This window comes from Sapajus apella, unplaced genomic scaffold (genome assembly GCF_009761245.1).
Source record: "Sapajus apella isolate SASKATOON/1434 unplaced genomic scaffold, GSC_monkey_1.0 scaffold179, whole genome shotgun sequence".
In the NCBI taxonomy this organism is placed as follows: Eukaryota; Metazoa; Chordata; class Mammalia; order Primates; family Cebidae; genus Sapajus; species Sapajus apella.
The window spans coordinates 586,780-611,439 of record NW_022437119.1 but is presented as its reverse complement, the minus strand read 5'-3'; the positions used below and the strand labels follow the sequence as shown (position 1 = coordinate 611,439).

Genomic DNA, 24,660 nt, shown 5'->3' with positions numbered 1-24,660 from the left:
CTGGTATTTTCCCTGCTTGCCGTTCCTTCTCCTGCTGCTGTGTGAAGAAGATCTTTGCTTCCCCTTCTCCTACTGTCATGATAAGTTTCCTGAGGTGTCCACAGCCATGCAGAACTGTGAGTCAAAACTTTTTCCTGTATAAATTACCCAGTCTCAGGCATTTTTTAATAGCAGTGTGAGAATGGACTAATACAGTAAATTTGTGCCAGAAGTGGGGTACTACTATAGAGATACTTGACAACGTGGAAGTGACTTTGGAACTGGGTAATAGGCAGAGGTTGGAATAGTTTGGAGGGCTCAGAGACAGGAAAATATGGAATTGTTTGCTGCTTCCTAGAGATTTGTTGAATGGTTCTGTCCAAAATGCTGATAGTGATGTGGACAATGAAGTCCAGGCTGAGGTGGTCTCAGATGGAGATAAACTTATGGGAACTAAAGTAAAGATTACTCTTGCTATATTTTGGCAAAAAAACTGGTGGCATTTTGCCCCTTCCATAGAGATCTGTGAAATGTCAAACCCGAGAGAGATAATTTATGGTATCTGGTGGAAGAAATTTCCAAGCAGCAAACTGTTCAAGAGGTGACAGTGTGAAAGTTTGGAAAATTTGCAGCCTGACCATGTGATAGAAAAGAAAAACCCATTTTCTGGGGAAAAATTTAAGCCAGCTGCAGAAATTTGCATAATTAATGATGAGCTAAATGTTAATCACCAAGACAATGGGAAAATATCTCCAGGGCACGTCAGAGATCTCCATGGCAGCCCCTCCCATCACAGGCCTTGAGGATTAGAAAGGAAAAATGGTTTCCTGGGCTTGGCCCAGGGCCCTGCTACTGCTCTGTTCAGCCTTAGGACTTAACGCCCTGTGTCCCAGCCATGGATAAAAGGGACCAATGTACAGCTCAGGCCATTGCTTCAGAGGGTGCAAATCCCAACCTTTAGCAGCTTCCACATGGTGTTGGGCCTGCAGGTGCACAGAAGTCAAGAATTGAGGTTTGGGAACCCCTGCCTAGACTTCAGAGGATGTATGGAAATGCCTAGATATGCAGGCAGAAGTTTGCTGCAGGGGTGGAGACCTCATGGAGAGCCTCTGCTAGGGCAGTGCGGAAGGGAAATGTGGGGTTGGAGCCCCCCACATAGAGTCTCCACTGGTGCACTGCCTAGTGGAGCTGTGAGAAGAAGACCACTATCCTTCAGACCACATAATGGTAGATTCACAAACAGCTTGCACCATGCACCTGGGAAAGTCACAGTCACTCAACACCAGCTGTGAAAGCAGCCAGAGTGGGGGACTGCACCCTGCAAAGCCACAGGGGTGGAGTTGCCCAAGGCCATAAGTGCCCACCCTTTGCATCAGTGTGCGCTGGATATGAGACATGGAGTCAAAGGAGATTATTTTGGAGCTTTAAGATTTAATGACTGCTTTTCTGGATTTTGGACTTGCATGGGGCCTGTAGCCCCTTTGTTTGAGCCAATTTCTCCCATTTGGAATGACATATTTACCCCCATTATGTTTTGGAAGGAACTTACTTGCTTTTGATTTTACAGGCTCATAGGCAGAAGGGACTTGCCATGTCTCAGATGAGACTTTGGACTTAGATTTTTGAGTTAATGTTGGAATGCGTTAAGACTTTGGAAGACTGTTGGGAAGGCATGATTGGTTTTGAAATGTACAAAGGACATGAACTTTTGGAGGAGTCAGGGGTGGAATGATGTGAAAAACAGGTTTGACCCTGTTTTTCTCCCCAAATCTCATCTCAAATTGTAATCCTCACATGTTGAGGGAAGAACCTGTAATCCCCACGTGTGAAGGGAGGGAGGTAATTGGATCAGGAGAGCAGTTTCCCCTATGCTTTTCTCATAAAAGACAGTGAGTTCTCACAATAGCTGATGGTTTTATGTGTCTGGAATTTCCCTTACTTGCCCTTATGTCTCCCGCCACCATGTGAAGAAGGTCTTGCTTCCCCTTCCACCATGGTTTTAAGTTTCCTGAGGCCTCTCCAGCCTTCCAGAACTGTCAGTCAATTAAACCTCTTTCCTTTATAGACTATCCAGTCTTGGTTATTTTTTAATAGCTGTGTGAAAACTAATTAATATGTATGTAAAAAAAACTTCTTGGGATTTTGATCAGGATTGCATCTAATCTATAAATGACATTGGAAAGAACTGACATTTTGGCGATATTGGGTTGTCTATTAACATGGAATATTTCTCTATTTCATTCTACTTTCATTTCTTTCATCAGAGTTTTTGACTTTTTCTCATATAAACCTTGTACATATTTTGTTATATTTATATGCACAAATTTTATTTTTGTGGGTGCTAATGGTAAATGCCATTGTGTTTCTAATTTCAAATTCCACTTGTTCATTGCTTGTATATAGGAAGGTGATTGACTTTTGCATATTAACCTTGTATCCTGCAACCTTACTACCAATCACTTACTAGTTACAGGAGTTTTGCTGTTGTCTTTTAAATTTCTGTTTTGGCATATTCATTTTTATGAAATAAGAATGCACTTGATTTTTGCACATTGATTTTGCATCTGCTGACTTTGCAGAAATCATTTTGTAGTTCTAGGAGATTTTTTTTTCATTTTTTTGTAAATTGGAGTTTTTCACATATATAATCATGTTATTTGTAATTAATATAGTTTTATTTCTTCATTTTCAATTTGTATACCTTTATGTATTTTTTTTACCTAGTGCGGTTGCTAGAACTTCCATTGTCATTTGTTTCAAGAAACTTCAATTTTTAAATTTCTTCATTGACCCACTGGTCATTCAGGAGCATATTGTTTAATTTCCATGTATTTGTGTCATTTCCAAACATCCTCTTATTAATTACTAATTTTGTTCCATCACGATCAGAGAAGTTGCTTGATATTATTCCAATTTTTTCAATGTTTTAAGACTTTTGTTGTGATTTAACATATGGTTTATTCTGAGAATAATCTATACTGAGGAGAAGAATGTGTATTCTGTAGCTGTTGAATGAAATGTTTTGTAAATATCTGTTAGGTCCATTTGTTCTAAAGTACAGATTAAATCCAATGTTTCCTTGTTGAGTTTGTCTGGGAGATCAGTTTAATGCTGAAAGTATGGTATTGAAATCTCCAGCTATTATTGTATAGAGGTCTATCTCTCTCTTTAGCTCTAATGTTTGCTTTATGTATGTGGGTGCTTTTGTGTTGGGTGAATATATGTTTACAGTTGTTATATTATCTTGCTCAGTTGACCCTTTTATCATTAAATAATGACATTTGTTATCTCTTCTTACAGTTTATGTCTTAAAACCCATTTTGTCTGACATGAGTATAGCTTCTCCTGTTCTTTCCTGGTTCTCTTGGCATGAAATATCTTTTTCCATTCCTTTATGCACTGTTTATGTATAGGTGAAGTATGTTTTTCTGTAAGCAACAGAACATTCAGTCTTGCTTTTTTATCTATTAAGCCAGTCTATGTGTTTTGATTGGAGAGTTTAGTCCATTTACTGTCAAAGTCATTATAGATAAGTAAGGACTTACTATTATCATTTTATTGTTTGTTTTCTGGTTGTTTTGTGGTTTGTGTTTCATTTTTCCTTCCTTACTGTCTTCCTTTTAGCAAAGATGGTTTCTCTGGTGATGTGATTTAATTTCTTGCTGTTTTTGTGTATCCATGGTGGTTTTTGATTTGAAGTTACCCTAAGGCTTGCAAATACGACCTTATAACCATTGTTTTAAACTAATGACAACTTAATACTGGTTGCATAAACAAACATGTAAAAAGAAAAGTAAAAGCTCTATGCTTTAACTTTATCCTCTGCTTTTTAAAAAATTATTTAAGTTCTGGGGTACATGTGCAGATCTTGCAGGATCTGCACATAGGTATACACATGCCATGATGGTTTGCTGCCTCCATCCCCCGATCACCTACATTAGGTATTTCTCTTAATGTTATCCCTCCCCAACCTCCCCAGCTCCTGCTATTGCTCCCCTAACCTCCCACCCCCCAACAGACCCCAGTGTGTGATGTTTCCCTTCCTGTGCCCATGTGTTCTCATTGTTCAACACCCACATATGAGTGAGAACATGCAGTGTTTGGTTTTCTGTGCTTGTGTCAGTTTGCTGAGAATGTTGGTTTACAGATTCATCCATGTCCCTACAAAGGGCATGAGCTCATCCTTTTTTATGGCTGCATAGTATTCCATGGTGTATATATGTCACATTTTTTTTTTATCCAGTCTATCTTTGATGGGCATTTGGGCTGGTTCCAAGTCTTTGCTATTGTAAACAGTGCCATAATGAACATAAGTTTTCATGTGTCTTTATAACAGAAGAATTTATAATCCTTTGGGTATATACTCCGTAATGGGATTCCTGGGTCAAATGGTATTTCTATTTCTAGATCCTTGAGGAATTACCACGCTGTCTTCCACAATCGTTGAACTAATTTACACTCCCACCAACAGTGTAAAAGTGTTCCTGTTTCTCCACATCCTCTCCAGCATCTGTTGTCTCCTGTTTTTTAATGATTGCCATTCTAACTGGTATGAGATGGTATCTCAATGTGGTTTTGATTTGCATTTCTGTAATGACCAGTGATGATGAGCATTTTTTCATATGTTTGTTGGCCGTATAAATGTCTTCTTTTGAAAAGTGCCTGTTCATATCCTTTGCCCACTTGGAGTTGTTTGTTTTTTTCTTGTAAATTTGTTTTAGTTCTTTGTAGATTCTGGATATTAGCCCTTTGTCAGATGGGTAGCTTGCAAAAATTTTTTTCCATTCTGTTGGTTGCTGGTTCACTCTAATGGTTGTTTCTTTTGCTGTCCAGAAGCTCTTAAGTTTAATGAGACCCCATTTGTCAATTTTGGCTTTTGTTGCCAATGCTTTCGGTGTTTTAGTCATGAAGTTCTTGCCTATGCCTGTGTCCTGAATGGTATTGCCTAGGTTGTCTTCTAGGGTTTTTATGGTGTTAGGTCTTATGTTTAAATCTTTAATTCATCTGGAGTTAATTTTTGCATAAGGTGTAAGGAATGGGTCCAATTTCAGCTTCCTGCACATGGTTAGCCAGTTTTCCCAACAACATTTATTAAACAGGGAATCCGTTCCCCATTGCTTGTTTTTGTCCAGTTTGTCAAAGATCAGGTAGTTGTAGGTATGTGGCGTTACTTTTGAGACATCTGTTCTGTTCCATTGGTCTATATCTCTGTTTTGGTACCAGTACCATGCTGTTTTGATTACTGTAGCCTTATAGTATAGTTCCAAGTCAGGTAACATGATGCCTCCAGTTTTGTTCTATCCTCTGCTTTTTAACTTCATGTTTCTCTTTATTTTTATTTATTTATTATTATTTTTTAAGATGGAGTCTTGCACTGTCACCCAGGCTGGAGTGTAGTGGCATGAACTTGGCTCACTGCAACCTCCACATCCCAGGTTCAAGCAATTCTCCTGCCTCAGCCTCCTGAGTAGCTGGGATTTCAGGTACCTGCCATCATGCCCTGCTAATTTTTTGTATTTTTAGTAGAGATGGGATTTTTCACTATGTTGTTCAGGCTGGTCTCAAACTCCTGACCTCATGATCCACCTGCCTCAGCCTCCCAAAGTGCTGGGATTACAGACACAAACCACTGTGCCCAGCTCTTTTTATGTCTTATTGTACTGTCTATGTCTTGAAATGTTGTAGTTATTATTTGGATTGGTTCATCATTTGGTCTTTCTATTTAAAATAAATGTAGTTTACACACTGTATCATGTTACAATGTTCTGTGTTTTTCTGTGCGCTTACTATTATCAGTGAGTTTTGTATCTTCAAATAAGCTGCTTTTGCTCATTAACTTCTTTTACTTTCAGACTGAATAACTATTTTTAGCATTTCTTGTAGAATGGGTCTGGTGTTGATGAAATCCATCAGCTTTTGTTTGTTTAGGAAGGTCTTCATTTTTTCTTTAAGCTTGAAGGATGCTCTCACCAGATATACTATTCTAGGAGAAAACTTTTCCTTCAGCACTTTAAATATGTCATGTCACTCCTCCTTTCCCTGTAAGATTTCCACTGAAAAGTCTGCTACCAGATATATTGGAGTTCCATTGTATATAATTTGTTTCTTTTCTCTTGCTGCTTTTAGAGTCCTTTCTCTATCCTTGAACTTTGTCAGTTGATTATTAAATTCCTTGACGTAGTGTTTGGGTTTGACCTGCTTCATGTTCTATAAACTTTTTGTATTTGAATGTTGAAGTTGATTTCTCTTGGTTTGGGAAGTTCTCTGTTATTACCTCTTTGAATAAACTTTCTACCCCTGTCTCTTTCTCTAGCTCCTCTTTAAGATCAGTAACTCTTAGATTTACGATTTTGAGCCTATTTTATAGATCTTGTAGGCATACTTTATTGTTTTTATTATTTTTTCTTTTGTCTCCTCTGACTGTGTATTTTCAAATAGGCTGTCTTCAAGCTCGCTAATTCTTTCTTCTGCTTGATCAGTTCTGTTGTTAAGCAACTCTGATGCATTCTTCAGTATGTCAATTGCATTTTTAAACTCTGGAATTTGTGTTTGATTCTTTTTAATTATTTTAATCTCTGTTAAATTTATCTAGTAGAATTCTGAATTCCTTCTCTGTGCTATCTTGAATTTCCTCAACACAGCCATTTTGAATTCTCTGGTTGAAAGGTCACATATCTCTGTTTCTCCAGGATTGGTCCCTGGTGCCTTATTTAGTTCATTTGGTGAGGTCATGTTTTCCTGGATGGTGTTGATGCTTCTAGATGTTTGTCATTGTCTGGACATTGAAAAGTTGGGTGTTTATTGTAGTTTTTTCAGTCTGGGCTTATTTGTGCCTGTCTTTCTTGAGGAGTCTTTCCAGATATTTGAAGGAATTTGGGCCCCAAGCCCAATAATACTGTGGATTTTGGAGACTAATAGAAGCTCTGCTTTGGTGGTCTTAGATAAGATCTGGAATAATTCTTTGGATTAGTAGGCAGAGATTCTTGTTCTTTCCCCTTAGTTTCTCCAAAACAAACATAGTCTCTCTTTCTGTGATAAATCACCTGGGACTGAGGGTGTGGTGATACAAGTTCCCCTTTGGCTACCACCACTGGGGCTGCTCTGGGTGAGATCTAAAGTCACTACTGCATTGGGTCTCACTCAAGGTCTGCTCTAACCACTACCTGGCTACCACCTATGTTCACTCAAGGCCCTAGGGTTTTACCATCAGAAGGCGGTGAAGGCAGCCATATTTGTGTTCTTCCCTTCAGAGTGGTGAGTTCCCGCAGGCCCTGGGTGGGCCCACAGGTGCTATCTGATAGCCAAGGAATGGAGTAAAAAACCTTACTAATTTGCCTGATGTTCTGTTCTACTGTGGCTAAGCTGGCACTTCAACCACAGTAGAAAGTCTTTCCTGCTCTTCCCTCCTTTTCCCACAGGCAGAGGAGCCTCCTCCTGTGGCCACCACCACCAGCATCCCATGAGAGGTTCTGCCAGGATGATGTTCACTTAAATCCCGGTGTCTCTTCGGTCAGATTGTGGCATATGTTGCCAGGCCTGGGACTCACCTTCAGGGCAGTGGACTACCCTATGGCCTAAGGCAGGTCCATAAATGTTTTCCAAGAGCCTAGGCTTGGACTCAGGGACCCAGAGGACCTACTTGTTGCTCTACCCCACTGTGGTCAAGCTGGTACCTAAGGTGCAAGACAAAGTCCCCTTTACTTTTTTCTCTGCTTTTCTCAAGCAGAAGGAATCTTTTACTGTACCCACCACAGTTGGGAATGTGCTGGGTCACACCATAAGTCAGCATGTCTTAGGGCCCAAGACCTACAACCTCACCGGTTATTGCTGCTGGTTATTTAGTATGCAAGGGCTTCTTAGTCAGCAAGTGATAAGTGCTAACAGTACTGGCTCCTTCCCTTCAAGGCAGCAGGTTCACTTTTGGCCCAGGGTGTGCCTAGAAATGTCATCCATGAGTTAGGGCATGGAATAGGGGCCTTGCAACTGTGCTTGTGCCCTATCCTACTATGGCTGAGCTGATATCCAAGATGCAAGACAAAGTCCTTTTACTCTTACCTCTCCTCTCTTTAAACAGAAGGAAGGACTCACTTTCATTGCTGTGAGGTGTGCAGCCTAGTTTTGGGGGAGGGGTGGTGCAAGCCCTCCCTTAGTCACTCTAGCTTGTATCGCCCAAGGTCATATGCCACCTAGTCCTCTGACTCTGAGCCCAGCCCAGCACTAGCAGTTACCTAGGAACTGCAGTCCTTTTTTCCAAGACTGCCTTTCAAGTTTATCCAGGATCCCAAGCACTTTGGCCTACGTTGGCAAGGCTTGCTAACAAACTCAAGTTCCAACCACTGAGATATGTGATTCCTCTCTGGGCAGGACAGCTCTAAATGCTCCCTCCGTGTGTGGGCATTGACTGAGGCCAGCATAGTTTTACTTTCCACTATGAGAGGCAGCACTGGGTTTAATGTAAAGACTCCCAGTTACCACATTCTCCATCGTTGGGCTAGGTCTGAGGACTGTCTGCACAGAGTCCTATGATATGAATTGTCTTTAGGTCTCTCACCTGTGGATACCAGCACCTGCTGTGGTGGGGGAGGCTGGACAATAAAATGGTCTCCATGACGGTCCTTAGTTTTGGCTGTTTAATGCTGTCTCCCAGGTCCAGCAGGAGCAATCCACTTCTTCACAGTAAAAGAAACTATAAACAGAGTAAACAGACAATCTCCAGAATGGGAGAAAATATTCACAGACTATGTATCCAAGTAAGGTTTAATATCCAGAATCTATAAAAGCCTTAAACAACTCAACAAGCAAAAAACAAATAACCCTGTTGAAGAGTGGGCAAAAGGCATGAAGAGACACTTCTCAAAAGAAGACGTATTAGCAGCTGACAAACATATGAAAAAATGCTCAATGTCACTAATCACCAGAGAAATTCAAATGACACCCACAATGAGATACCATCTCACACCTGTCAGAGTGGCCATTATTAAAAAGTTAAAAAAAAAAAAAAAACAAGAATAACACATACTGGCGAGGCTGCAGAGAAAGGGAGATACTTATACGCTGTGGTGGGATACTTATACTTTTATATATACTTATATACTTATAAGTTGGTTCAGCCACTGTGAAAAGCAGTGTGGAGATTTCTCAAGGAACTCAAAACTACCATTTGACCCAGCAATCGTCATGCTGGATATATATCCAAAAGAAATAAATCATTTTATCAAAAAGACACATGCACTTGCATGTTCATTGCAGCATTATTTACAGTAGCAAAGATATGGAATCAATCTAAGTGCCCATCAACAGTGGATTGAATAAAGAAAATGTGGTACATATACATCATGGAATACTATACAGCCATAAAAAGAATGAAATCATGTTCTCTGCAACAACATGGATATAGCTGAAGGCCATTATTCTAAGTGAACTAATGCAGGAAAAGAAAACCAAATACCACATGTTCTCACTTATAAGTGGGAGCTAAACATTGGGTAATCATGTACATAAATATGGCAATAATGGGCACTGAGAACTACTGGAGGGTGAGTAAGGGGGCAAGGGTTGAAAAACCCCTGTTGGGTACTGTGCTTACTACCTGGGTGATGGGATCATTTGTATTCCAAACCTCAGTATCACATAATATACCTATGTAACAAACCTGCATATGTACCCCTGAATCTGAAATAAAAGTTGAAATTATAAAAAATAAAATTGACAATGATTCCAAAATACCATCAAATATCCAATCAATGTTCATTTTGTTCTGATTTCCTATAACTATCCATTTTGATAGTATGTTTTGCTAATATCCTTCACAAGTGATTAATGAGGTATTTAAAAATATAATGAACATTAAAACAATTTTAGATTTGGGGGTACGTGTACAGGTTTGTTACATTGGTATATTATGAAATGCTGGAGCTTGGGCTTCTATTGAGCTCGTTACCCAATCAGTGAACATAGTACCCAATAATTTTTCTTTTTGACAATTTTAAATGGTTTTATTTAAGACATTGCATTTTCCATTTACAATACATGTTTATAAAGTGCAATGTTATTTCCTTCCCCGTGCGTATGTTCCATATTCATGTATTGAGAATGCCCAGTAACTTACTATAGCAGCTCAACTTTTAAAACTGCCACAGAATTTGCTACAAATTTATGTCCTTCAATGTTTTACATGTGTGGAGCAACGCTACATCTATACTTGCGTTGGCTTAATCAACTTCTTCAATAGTGGGCCCTCAGGAAGCACCACCAGAGGGAGGAGCTCTACCACCAGGGAATCCCCCAGGCATCCCTCCTGGCATGCCTCCTACACACATCATCACCAAGCTGTACTCTGGTACAGCTTGGTGATGATGGGGTTGCAGAATTTCTCCAGCTCTTTCTGCTGATGTTCAAATTCTTTCTTCTTGGCAATCTGATTCTTATCAAGCCAGTTGATAATTTCATTACACTTGTCCAGAATCTTCTGTTTGTCCTCATCGTTAATCTTGCCTTGAAGTTTCCCATCTTCGATAGTTGCTTTCATGTTGAATTCATAGGACTCAAGTGAATTCTTGGATGACACTTTGCCCCTCTGCTTCTCATCTTCCACTTTGTTCTTCTCAGCTTTCTGGACCATACGTTCAATGTCTTCCTTGTTCAAATGGCCCTTGTCATTAGTGATAACATCTTGTTCTCTTTTTCTGTACTCTTGTCCACACCAGAGACATTAATGCCAATGGCATCAATGTCAAAAGTGACTTCAATCTGAGAAACACCTAGGGGTGCAGGAGGTATGCCTGTGAGTTCAAACTTGCCAAGCAGGTTGTTATCCTTGGTCATGGCGCACTCACCTTCATAAACCTGAATACGCACACCAGGCTGGTCGTCAGAATAGGAAGTGAAGGTCTGTGTCTGCTTGGTTGGAATGGTAGTATTACACTTGATGTGGACAGTCATGACTCCAACAGCAGTTTCAGCACAAGTGAAAGAGGAGTGACATCCAAGAGCAGTAAATCTTGAATATTTTCAGACTTGTGTCCAGACAGGTGGCCTGGACAGCTGCACCATAAGCAACAGCTTCATCAGGGTTGATGCTCTTATTCAGTTCTTTTCCATTGAAGAAGTCTTGGAGAAGCTTCTGAATCTTGGGAATGTGAGTAGAACCACCCACTAGGGCAATATCATGAATCTGTGACGTGTTTAGTTTGGCATCTCGAAGGGCTTTCTCTATGGGGTCCAGGGTGCCATGGAACAGGTCAGTATTCATTCAATTCTTCAAATTGAGCACAGGTAATGGAAGTATAGAAGTTGATTCCTTCACAGAGAGAATCGATTCTCACTACGGTCCTGGGTACTGGAAGAGAGAGTATGCTTAGCACATTCACAAGCAGCACAGAGGTGTCTTATAGCTCTCTTGTTCTCACTGATGTCCTTCTTATGCCTGCGCTTGAACTCAGCAATAAAATGGTTGACCATACGGTTGTCAAAACCTTCTCCAGCCAAATGGGTGTCTCTGGCTGTAGATTTGATCTCAAAGATTCCATTCTCAATAGTGAGGATTGACACATCAAAAGTGCCACCTCCCAGGTCAAAGGTCAGCATGTTTCTTTCTGCTACAAACTTTTTGTCTAAGCCATAAGCAATAGCAGCAGCAGTTGGCTCATTAATAATTCTAAGTACATTGAGACCAGCAATAGTTTCAGCATCTTTGGTAGCCTGATGCTGAGAGTCATTCAAGCAAGCTGGCACTGTGACCACAGCGTTGATAACAGCCTTCCCAAGGTAGGCTTCTGCAATTTCCTTCATCTTTGTCAGAACCATAGAGGATACCTCCTCTGGATAGAAGGTTTTGGTCTCTCCCTTGTTTTCTACTTGGATCTTGGGCCTGCCAGCATCATTCACCACCATGAAGCACCAATGCTTCATATCAGACTGGACAACAGCATCATCAAATCTGTATCCAATCAGACATTTGGCATCAAAAACCATGTTGGTGGCGTTCATTGCAACTTGGTTTTTTGTGGCATCACTGATCAGTTGTTCAGTGTCTATAAAGGCAAGATACCTTGGAATGGTTCAGTTTCCCTGATCACTGCCAATTATCTACTTTTCCATGCTGGAAAACACCCACACAAGAGTAGGTGGTGCCAAGATCAATTCCAACTGCTGGTCCCTTCAACATGATTGCTGGCACGTAGGCCTGGCTCCGACAATGAAGAAAGCCACAGGAACCCAGAGAACTGCAGGTGAGTTCAATGAGCCATAGTACCCAATAGCTTTTCAACCCTTTTCTCCCTCCCTCCCTTTCTTCATCCTAATGTGAGCATTAACTGCTCTAAATTTCTTTCTCAGTATTGCTTTAGCTTCATCTCACAAAACTGATATGTCCTATTCTCATTTTATTCAGTGCAATGTTTTCTCTGATTTCCTTTGAGACTTCCTCTTTAATCCATGGCTTTCTAAAAAGTTAGTTGTTTAAGTGTCATGTGTTTAGATATTTTCATTTTATCTTTCTGATATTGATTTCTAGTTTGATTCCATTATTGTCAGAGAACACACTGTATGATTTCAGTTCTTTTCAATATGTCGAAGTTTCTTTCATGGCCCAGGATATGGTCTGTATTTGTAAATCTTATGTTGCTCTTGAAAAAAAATAAGCGTATTCTGCTGTTGTTGAGGAAAGCATTGTATATATACTGATTCTATCCTGTTGGTTGATTGTGCTATTCATATCTTCTGTATTGCTAATATTATGTCTAGCATTTCTATGAGTTGCTGAGTAGGCAGTGTTGAAGTTCCCACCTGTAATTTTGGATTTGCCTATTTATTCTTTCAGCTTTATCAGTTTTAGCTTCATATATTTCAAAACTCTGTTATTTAGTGTGTACCCATTTAAGATTAAGATTATTATCATTCCCTGGTAGATCCATTTATGTGTGTTATGTCCATCTTTGTTTCTAGTAATTTTCTTTGCTCTTCTATTGGCTTTATTTGATATTAATATAGCAATTTCTGTGTTTTGCTTGTTTTATTACCTATTGCATGATATATGTTTTTCTATTTTTATTTTTTACTTTCATCCTACTTATGTTCTTTTAAAATATTTTATTTATTTATTTTAAAGGTAGAGTCTTGCTTTGTTGCCTAGGCTGCTCTCAAACGCCTGGCCCCAAGTGATCGCTATCCCTCAGCCTCCTGAGTAGCTGGGACTATAGGCATGTGCCACCCATCTGGCTGAGTCATATTTTTTAAATGTCTCTCTGAATTCCTGTCTTTTCATTGGTGCATTTAGACAATTTACATTCAAACCTGTGCTCATTCCATCTTTCTATGCAATGCTCCAAATTTTTTTCTTTTATTATTTGCTTCTTTTGAAGAATTTTTAAAGCTATTCTTGAAAGATAAGTCTGTTGGCAAAAAACTATTTTCATTATTCTTTGTCTGAAAATGTTTTTGTTTCCCTTTCACTCCTAAAGATTGATTTCACCAAACATACAATTTGTGGTTGATAGTTTCTTCTTTCTACTTCAGTACTTGAAAAATGTTGTGCCACTTTCCTCATGATTTTAGATCAGAAATTGATACTCATTCAAATTCAAATAAGTAATGTCTCATTTTCCAGTGAGTGCTTTCAAATTTTTTTTTATTTTACTTTTCAGAAGCGTAGTTATGATGTGTTTCGGTATGGGTTTATTTGTGTTTATACTACTTGGGTTTTATTAAACTTTTTGAATCTTTAAGTTTGTGTCTTTTGCCAAAATTTAAAAATTTTAGCATCACATCTTTGGCCCTACTTTCTTTTTCTTCTCCCTCTGGGCCACTGATGATATAAATGTTGCATCTATTTTATTATCTCACAGGTTCTTTAGTCTCTTTCATTTTTATTAGTCTTCATTTTCTTTTTCTCTGTTCTTAAGTATATTTCCCTCTAAACACTGCTTTAGCTGTGTCCCAGAGATTCTAGTAGGTTGTATCATTGTTCTCATTGGTTTCAAAGAACTTCTTTATTTCTGCCTTAATTTTGTTATTTACCCAGTAGTCATTCAGGAGCAGGTTTTTCAGTTTTCATGTAGTTGTGTGGTTTTGAGGGAGTTTCTTAATCCTGAGTTCTAATTTGATTGCACTGTGGTCTGAGAGATTGTTTGTTATGATTTCTGTTATTTTGCATTTGTTGAGGAGTATTTTACTTCCAATTATGTGGTTAATTTTAGAATAAGTGAGATGTGGTGCTGAGAAGAATGTATATTCTGTTGATTTGGGGGTCAGAGTTCTGTAGATGTATATTAGGTCCCCTTGGTCTAGAGCTGAGTTCAAATCCTGAATACTGTTGTTAATTTTCTGCCTTGTTAAGGTGTCTAACATTGACAGTGAGGTGTTAAAGTCTCCCACGATTATTGTGTGGGAGTCCAAGTTTCTTTGTAGGTCCCTAAGAACTAGCTTTATGAATCTGGATGCTTCTGTAATGGCTGCATATAGATTTAGGATAGTTAGCTCTTCCAGTTGCTTTGATCCCTTTACCATTATGTAATGCCCTTCTTTGTCTTTTTTGATCTTTGTTGTTTTAAAGTCTGTTTTTTCAAAGACTAGGATTACAACCTCTGCTTTTTTTTGCTTTCCATTTGCTTGTTAAATATTCCTTCATTTCTTTATTTTGAGCCTATGTGTGTCTTTGCCCTTAAGTGGGTCTCCTGAATACAGTGCACTGATGGGTCTTGACTTTTTATTCAATTTGCCAGTCTATATATTTTAATTGGGGCATTTAGCCCATTTACATTGAAAGTTAATATTGTGATATGTGAATTTGATTCTGTTATTATGATGCTAGCTGGTTGTTTTGCCCCTTAGTTGATGCAGTTTCTTCATAGTGTCAATAGTCTTTACAACTTGGTATGTTTTTGTAGTGTCTGGTGCCGGTTTTTCCTTTCCATATTTAGTGCTTCCTTCAGGAGCTCTTGTACGGCAGGCCTGGTGGTGACAAAATCTCTCAGCATTTTGTTGTCTGTAAAGGATTTTATTTCACCTTCACTTATGAGGCTTAACTGGATATGAAATTCTGTGTTGCAAATTCTTTTCTTTAAGAATGTTAAATATTGGCCCCCTCTCTTTTCTGGCTTGTAGGGTTTCTGCAGAGAGATACCCTGTTAGTCTAATAGGCCTCCCTTTGTGGGTAACCTGACCTTTCTCTCTGGCTGCCCTTAACATTTTTTCGTTCATGTCAACCTTGGTGAATCTGATGATTATGTGTCTTGGGGTTACTCTTCTTGAGGAGTATCTTTGTGGTGTTCTGTGTATTTCTTGAATTTGAATGGAATGTTGGCCTGTCTTGCTGGGTTGGGGAAGTTCTCCGGGATAAGATCCTGAAGAGTGTTTTCCAACTTGCTTCCATTCTCCCCATCACTTTCAGGTACACTGATCAAACTATTGTCTTCATGCTTTACTTGATTAAGTTGATCTTCAGTCTCTGATATCCTTTCTTCTGCTTGATCAATTTGGCTATTGATACTTGTGTATGCTTTATGAAGTTCTCATGCTGTGTTTTTCAGCTCCATCAGGTCATTTATATTCTTCTCTAAACTGGTTATTCTGGTTAGCAATTCCTCTAACCTTTTTTCAACGTTCTCAACTTCCTTGCAATGGGCTAGAAAATGCTCCTTTAGCTCAGAGGAGTTTGTAATTACCCACCTTCTGAAGCCTATTTCTGTCAATTTGTCACTCATTCTCCATCCAGATTTGTTCCCTTGGTGACAAGGAGTTGTGATCCTTTGGAGGAGAAGCAGCATTCTGGTTTTTGGAATTTTCAGCCTTTTTGTGCTGGATTTTTACCAGCGCAAGGTAAATCTTCGTGGATTTATCTACCTTTGGTCTTTTATGTTGGTGACCTTCATATGGGGTTTTTGTGTTAATGTTCTTTTTGTTGATGTTGATGCTATTCCTTTCTGTTTGTTAGTTTTCCTTCTAACAATCAGGCCCCTCTGCTGCAGGTTTGCTGGAGTTTGCTGGAGGTCCACTCCAGACCCTGTTTGGCTGGTATCACCAGTGGAGGCTGTAGGACAGCAAAGATTGCTGCCTGCTCCTTCTTCTGGAAGCTACATCCCAGAGGGACACTTGCCAGATGCCAGCCGGAGCTCTCCTGTATGAGGTGTCTGTCGACCCCTGCTGGGCAGTGTCTCCCAGTTCAGGGACCCACTTGAGGAGGCAGTCTGTCCCTTAGCAGAACTTGAGTGCTGTGCTGGGAGATCCACTCTTTTCTTCAGAGCCAGCAGACAGGAACATTTAAGTCTGCTGAAGCTATGCCCACAGCTGCCTCTTCCCCCAGGTGCTCTGTCCCAGGGAGATGAGAGTTTTATCTATAAGCCCCTGACTGGGGCTGCTGACTTTCTTTCAGAGATGCCCTGCCCAGAGAGGAAGAATCTAGAGAGGCAGTCTGGCTACAGAGGCTTTGAGGAGCTGTGGTGGGCTCCACCCCGTTCGAACTTCCTGGTGGCTTTGCTTACACTGTGAGGGGAAAACTGCCTACTTAAGCCTCAGTAATGGCAGATGCCCCTTCCTTAACAAACCTGAGCATCCAGATCAACTTCAGACTTCTGTGCTGGCAGCAAGAATTTCAAGCCAGTGGATCTTAGCTTGCTGGGCTCCATGGGGATGGGACCCGCTGAGTTAGACCACGTGGCTCCCTGGCTTCAGCCCGCTTTCCCCATGCAACAGGGGGAGTAGCTCGCTTCTTTAGTGCCCCGCTACTCAAACCTCTAGGGGAGCTTGCAGACAGGCAGGTTGTGGGGCGTTGACCCCATGGCAGTGTCTAGGGGTGAATGTTTACAGCTTCTGAAGCCCCAGTGGGGGTGTGTTACACCATGCTCTTTCAGTTTTTCTGTCTGTAGGCAGCTTGTGTTTATCAGTTCAACTTCTGCCTTATCTCAATGACAGAGGGCTTTCTGTATCCCAGGTTCTTGCCTTGGTGTACAGGAAAAAATCGGATCACATGTGGGCTTGGAGAATGAGTGAAAGGTTTTATTGAATGGTGGAAGCTGTCCTCTGACCACCCCTGCCAGTTGATGGCCTGCTGTTGTCTGCTGGTGTGTTCTTCTGCCAGTGTGTTCCTCTAAACATCCACCTGCTTGTGTCTCTGCCTGCTAGGGTCTCAGGGTTTTTATAGGCACAGGATGGGATTGTGGCAGGGTAGGGTGGTCTTGGGAAATGCAACATTTGGGCACAAAAACAGAAATGCCTGTCCTTACCAAGGTCCATGGGCACAGGCCCAGGGCTGGAGACCTAGCCAGGGACCCCATCCTTCTTTTCCCAGAACTTCCCTGCCCCACTCCTGTATTAGGTTTATTCCATGAGAATCTCATTTGCCTTCAAGTTAAGGCTTTTGGCAGGGATGATTGTTGGGTTGCTGATCCCTCCTCTTACTAACACCTGTCAATCCAGGGCTGCATACAAGGCTGTGGTAGAACAGGTTTAGGAAGCTGCTGGCAGTGGCAGTGTGTGGGCCGAAGTTTTCTATGGAGCCAGGTCAATTTAAGAAGAGTTTACTCTGAGTTACCAGCATGTGCTGGGGGGCAGATAGTAGAATCATTTGAGCAGAAGGAAGCCAAAGTAACATGTCTGGATGGACTAGATTATCTGTCCAGCTGAGGGAGTGATTTAGAGTTGAAGTGGTTGAGGGTCAGTGGATGAAAAAAAATAAGAGTGAGGAAAAAGGTACAGAGTGAGTGAGGGTGGGAAGTTGTGAACACTGAGCATGTGGCAGGTTGTGGAAGGGGCAGCTTGTGAAAGTTCTATACAGAGTGGAGACCTGTCTCTTGCTGGTAAGAGGGCAGTTAGAGTGTTTCTGGGAATTGACAGTTGATATGTGTTACCATTAAGATGGGGTTTGCTGCTAGATTGATTTCTGACTCTGCTTGCCTTACATCTATATTGTCTACATTTGGTCAAAACGGAGCCTCTAAAATGGCTTATTCAAATGTCACAATATGCTTTATTTTGGTAAACATCACCCCAATGAAGAACTATCGAAGCAGCTGTCAAGTGAATAAAACTGAGAAATAACACTACATTCAAATAAAAATGTGGAGTAATTTTGAAAAAAGGAGTAATATTGGAAAAAGTTAAGTAAAAATATCCTTTCAGCTTTCTTCCAAGATGGCTTGGTTTTTCAGTTTATTTCTCTACTATATTTCTTCCTATGAATTTTGGTGTAATGTTTAGATTTAAAGCATGATAAGGTAACATAAACTCATTCATTTGCCCTCTTTGTATTAACTTATAAGGAGAGATGGCAGTAGTCTAACACTGAACACTTGTTATGTGCCAGGAACTTTATTTACACTATCCTCTTAAATTCTCACAATAGCCTATGAAATAGGAAGCATGTTTTTTGCTACAGATGGGGAAACTGATACTCTGTTTGCTAAAATAAGTTCTGTGGCTTGTCCAAAGTCATACAGCTTCTAAGTAAGGTAGCCGCGCTTCAAACCCAGATCTTTCTGACTGCAAAACCCTTGTGGTTAGCTACTATGTTGGCACTTACCTCATAGAGTGGTTGTTAGGATTAAGTGAAATGAAGTAAAACAGTGCGTGTAAGGTACTTAACAGAGCAGTATACAGAAAGAGCTCAATAAAGGGTAACTGCTATCACTGTCATCACCATCACCACCAATATCTTGCCTTTCAAGTAGCAGAGGTTAACTGGAATAGAGGATATGTGATTAACTGACAGCAGAATCTGGGAATAATAAAAATATTTCCTATCAGCAGAGCTTCTTTGCTCATCTGTCAGAGCCCTTTCTCAAGTTCTTTGTGTCCTTACTGTCTTCATCCTTATAACATTGTGAAGTTGGTATTTTTGCTCTTCCCACCTTGTAGATGAGTAGATTGAGCCTCAAACACATGAGGTAACTTGCCCAAAGTCACAACTAGGAAATGGCAGAACTAAGATCCAGCTTTGTCTGACTCTGAAACCCACGCTTTTAAAACTCCACCCTCCTTCCCTTCTGTAATTGTATGACCAGATTACTGAAGTTCTTTTGTGCCTCACCTGTATATTGCACCATAGATGTAATATCCACCATGCACTAAACTGTCATTTATGTGGATCCATCCATAGTTCCCACTACTGTCAGTTTTGATTGTGACTGAAAATTTCCAAGGACTATAATAACTTTTTTTTTCTAACTGATTTGTTCATTTTTAAATAAAGTGACACAATCAACTGGCAGGAATTTGAGATTATTAAATGCTCTGATTAAATCTGTCAACCACCAGTCTGATCTCTGTGGCTGCAACACAGGATAAAAAGACGGTTCAGAATTTAATGTGGACACAGCTCTCAAAAGCACTCTCAGGGTTAAAGAGGCCACTTCAAAATATGGTCTTGAGAAATTTCCACATTGAATTTTTATGATCAAGGTAACTCAGAGTCTTGAATAGTGAGGCCTATGAAGAGGAAGCAATTATAATTGGAGAAAGTTATAGTCAACTCATAAAGAGTTTTTGAATAAAAAGAGTTGGTAACTGTAGTTACTTTAATTCACAGTGCCTATGGAATGAGAATAGTGGTTAAATGCACAAAGAATACTAAAATAAATAAAGTATCCTGTATTATGGAGGTTGAGAAGAAAATGGTATTGGAACAACTGAGCTATTAGGAAAAAATGGACTTGTCCTCCCAGATTTGGCTCAGTCATCCGCAAAATAAATAAACCCTCATGCTGCAATATACCTGGGAAATAATAATGGCTGTCAAATGGTTAGCAAGACAAGCCAGTATACTCAGAAAATGAAAGCCCAAAGAACCAGCCTGTGTAGGGCTGGGCAAGAGAAACTCATGCCAAGAATGATGTCTAGGGCATTTGCTGGCAGAATTTAATCTCATCTCTTTTACTTTTCTCTGGGGCTTGCCTAGCTTGGGGAAAGAAAGACTCCAGTATTCTCTCTGTTGATGTTCTCTAAAACATTCTTCACTTCTCCAAGAGAAGCAGGCACAAGAAGTGATGGATGGGTGTCTTAGAAATGATTGTGTTGATTTTTAGAGATGAGTTTATGTTACAGGAGCAAAACAGTAGATCATAGAATTGTTCCATTCCCATACATCAAAGTCTGCATGGAGACCACATTATTTTCCTCTGTGCAATAAACTACTGAACATTCTCTCTGTTCAGGGAAAGCTGTGACTGTCAGTCTCTGCCTTCTCCAGGATCCAACCTGTATACTTACCCCAACCAGCTCTGAGGCAGAGAGGAGGTTAAGATGTCTCATCCTTACCGTCAGGGAAGGCTTGGATCTCCTTTTATTCCCAGGGCCTATATTCATTATGGCTGAGGTGAACCGCCCCATCTAGGCCATATGATTAGAATTTTGCCTTATTTTCTTCCACTTGCCTATCAATTTTTCTCTAAACTCTCTTCTGCCAGTCTGCAGCCTCCTTTACCCACACTTCCCTTGAAGCCTGGAGCCAGCTGTCATAATCTCAGCTGCTCATAGTTTTCAATACTGAAATGTTAACGAGAGCTGCTGCCTTGGCCTGTGGAAATTGGCCCCATGGCTCTTTGGCTAAATATTGGGAACAATTGACCACTCTGTTCAGGGGCCAGACATCTGTGTGTTCAGAGCCTTCTCCACCCCACTGGTTCACTGCAGAGGTGTGTGTGTGCTTCCTGCCTGAACTTGCACTGCTTATGGACCATTGGGCATGGATGGTTACTTGACTATCTCTGTGATGTGTTGGAGGTATTTTAGTATAATGGAAAGAGCAGGAAAAGAGTAATTTTTAAAATTACCATTAGAAGCTGTCTTTTTCTTCAAAGATCTTTTGTGTGAGTTGGAACAGCTTCTCTTTTACATGTTGTTTAGTGACAGGTCTGGAAACTGTGGGTATATTAGTGAACTTAACGGTGACTGTTTGGGCAGGAGACCTGGGTTCAAGTTGGAGCTCTATCACTTATTGTGTGGGACCTTGATTAAGATGTATCTCCTTTCTGGACCCTAGTTTATTCATCCATAAAAATGGTAGTGATTATGGCCTTATAACTCCTGATAGCGGTGAGAGGATTAAATGAAAGAATGAATGTGAAAATGTTTTGTGAACTCTTCTTTATCCCATGGAGGAGAATCTTGTGAGCCTATTTGTGTGGGTGTGTGTGTGCATGTGCATGCGCACACAGGCATGTGCATGTACGCATGCATGTACATGTGCCTCTGTGTTGGTATATATATACAGTATATATATGATATTTTATGACTAGAATGTTAGGAGCTGTTTCTCACATGTTCACATATAAAGTCATGCATCAGCGCATCAGGAGGACATCTGCTGACCAATAGTCTGCCTACCAGCTGGTTGATATTTAGGAGACAAATAGTGGAGTTTCAGTTCTTGGATTAAGGTATGGCTCTGCAACTTAGTGTGTCAAAACTCAAAGATTATGGATTTGATTACACTCAAAGTTTGAAGAGGCTGCATGTAGTCATGAACAGAGAGAGCATGGGCTTTAGAATTAGACAATCTGGGTTCAAATCTTAGCTCAGCCACTTAGTGGTGATATGACCTTGGGCAAATTGATCAGTCTCTTTGAGTCTTTGTTTTATCCTATTAACGCTACCCTCACACTATTTTCAGTGGTTGCGCTAGCAAATACAATACGTATATATATAGTAGCAAATATAATATATATATAATGTACGTATATTATATATATAATTATAGCAAATACAATATATATGTGTGTGTATGTGTGTGTGTATGTTTGTGTGTGTGTGTATCTATCTATCTATATATAGCTAAACTTTGCTAGTTTGTTTAGAATGAATATTGTATCATTTTATGTAAAATGTAGAAACCTTTAAATCCTGTAGGTCCCTTTAACCCCTACTGTCATCTTTTATGTTTAATTATCAAATGTAATACATCTACCTACATTGAAAACCACACAAGATAATGCTATGCTTTTTCTTCAAACAACAACGTATATTTTAAAGAATTTAAGAACTAAATCATTTTTAGTGATTTTCATTAAAAATTCAAAGCCTCTCTCTGGTACTATTTCCCTTCAGTCTAAAGAACGCAGTACTGTGTTTTCCTAGTTTTTTCTTCTGAAACTGTGTTTCACCTTCATTCCTGAAGGATATTTTTATTAGATGTAGAATTCTGGGTGAACTTTTTTTTTTTTCTTTCATAAAGCCTCCAGTAGATCAACTCTCCCACTGCTAACTCTTCACTCTGGACAAAATACTAAGATACCTACCTGAGAATACTGAGGGAAAAAGTACAGATGGGCAAACTGTGAAGGAGAACTGAAACTTGAAATAATGGGCATATGCATGACTTTTCTGCGATTTTTGTTTTTGTGACTTTGACCCAAGAGCAGGCATCAATTGTTCAGTGAGAGGGGGAAGTAAAGGCAGCTAAAACTCAGGTAGAAATGGTGCTGCTTTGCTGGCTAGGAAAATTAAGGAAAAAAACCCAGGTGAAGGATAATTCCCGGAGAGTAGAGAGCTCTACTCCCAGATCGTAAAAGTTGCAGGCTGGCCCCAGAACCACATTTTTACAAAACAGACTCGAAGAATGGTAAAGAGTTAAAGACTTAAACTTATACTTAAACCAACATGACCCATTGGTGATAGCTGTTTTGTGTGTACTGTATAATTTTCATTCAGTTGAGTTTGTTTTCCTAGTTATCTTTCTGTTGTTAATTTCTATTTTAATTCTATTTTGGTTAAAAACATTCTGAATGATTTCAATATTTTAAAATTTGTTGAGGTTTTCTTCATATAATTGATTTTGATAAATACTCTATGTGACATGAAAAATGTGGACTCTGACTTCTTTGCATGCAGTGCTCTATAAATGAATACAACATCAAGTTTGTTAATTGTGCTCTTCAGAAATTTTATATGTATACTGATTTTTTTGTCTGCCTCTTCTGTCAGCTATTAAGATAAGTGTGTTGTTATTCCTTTACGATTGGAGAGTTGTCAATTTTTCTTTTTAGTTTTATTGGGCTTTTTGTTTTATATACTTTGAAGCCATGTTATTCTGTGTAGATAGTTTTAGAATAATAATATCTTGTTGTTGAAGATATTGACTTTATCATTTGGAGGATACTGAAAAGGTTTTGATTTCCTATAATTATAAAATGTTGTTCTATTATCTGTAATAATGCTTATTGCCTTAAAATTTACTTTGTCTGATATCAGTATAGTTATGACAGACTTATTTTTGGTTAATGTTTGAATTACTTTTTTTTTCTATCTTTTACTTTAGACTTTTTTGTGCCTATATATATATATATATATATATATATATATATATATTTTAAATTAACTCTTGTAAGAATAGTAAAGTTAGCTATATTTTATTTTATTTTGTTTTATTTTTTGAGACAGAGTGTTGCTCTGTCACTGAGGCTGGAGTGCAGTGGTGCAATCTCAGCCAACTGCAACCTCCGCCTCCTGGGTTCAAGTGATTCTCGTGCCTTGGCCTCCCAAGTAGCTGGGATTACAGGCGTGCACCACTACATTTGGCTAATTTTTGTATTTTTAGTAGAGGCAGTTTTCACCATGTTGGCCAGGTGGTCTTGAACTCCCAACCTCAAGTGATTTTTCCTGCCTCAGTTTCTAACCGTGCTAGGATTACAGGCCTGAGCCACCATGCTCAGCCAAGATATAATTTTCATACTTTTAAGTGTACAGTTCAGTGGTTTTTAGCATGTTCTCAAAGTTGTAACTGCTATCTAATTTTTTAACATTTTTATTACCCCCCCAAAGAAACCCATTATTCTCATCCAATTTCTCCCTCACCCCAAGAACCCAGAAAATATTAATTTACTTTCTGTCACTATAGATTTCCCTATTCTGAATATCTCACATAAAGAGAATTATACAAAATGTGGTCTTTTGTGGTTAGCTTCTTTAGCAAAATGTTTGTAAGTTTCATCCATTTGTAGTATATATCAATCCTTCATTTAAAAAAAATGTTGAAAACCATCCCATGTATGGCTATAACTTATGTGGTTTATTATTTGTTAATTGATGGAAGTTTGGGTTGTTTTCACTTTTTGGCCATATGAATAATACTGCTATGAACACTTATGTAAAGGTTTCATGTTAACATGTTTTCAATGTCTTTGAGTATACATCTAGGAGTAGGATTGCTGGGGTTATAAGCTAAATTTATATTTAATGCCTTGAGAAACTGCCAAGCTATTTGGCTCTCATTTCTATTCTATTGATGTATATGTCTATCCTTATGTCACTCACAATGTCTTAATTACTGTAGCTTTGTAATAAATTTTGAAATTTGAAAGAATGAGTCTTCTTTTTTTTTTGAGATTGTTTTGGTTGTTCTGAGTCTCTTGCATTTCCATATGAATTTTGTGATTAGTTTCTGCAAAAAATCCAGCTGGGAATTTGAAAGGGATTGTATTGAATTTGTAGATCAATTTGGGGAGTATCACCATCTCAACAATAGTAATTTTTCAAACTCATAAATATATCTTTTTATTTGTTTAGGTCTTTAATTCCTTTCAACAATGTTTTGTAGTTTTCAATATATAAATTGTGTATTCCTTTTAAAAATTTCTAAATGTTTTATTCATTTTCATGCAATTATAAATGGAATTTTCTTATTTCATTTTCATAATGTGCATTTGTAGTATATAGAAATACTATAGATTGTTGTATATTGATCTTGTATCCTAG

At 39.1% G+C, this 24,660-nt stretch overlaps 1 pseudogene; it reads right to left on the bottom strand.

The window, feature by feature from the left end:
- Window positions 1–9,953: 9,953 nt before the first annotated feature.
- LOC116543037 lies at window positions 9,954–12,192 on the bottom strand (annotated as a pseudogene).
- Between the last annotated feature and the right edge of the window lie 12,468 nt (window positions 12,193–24,660).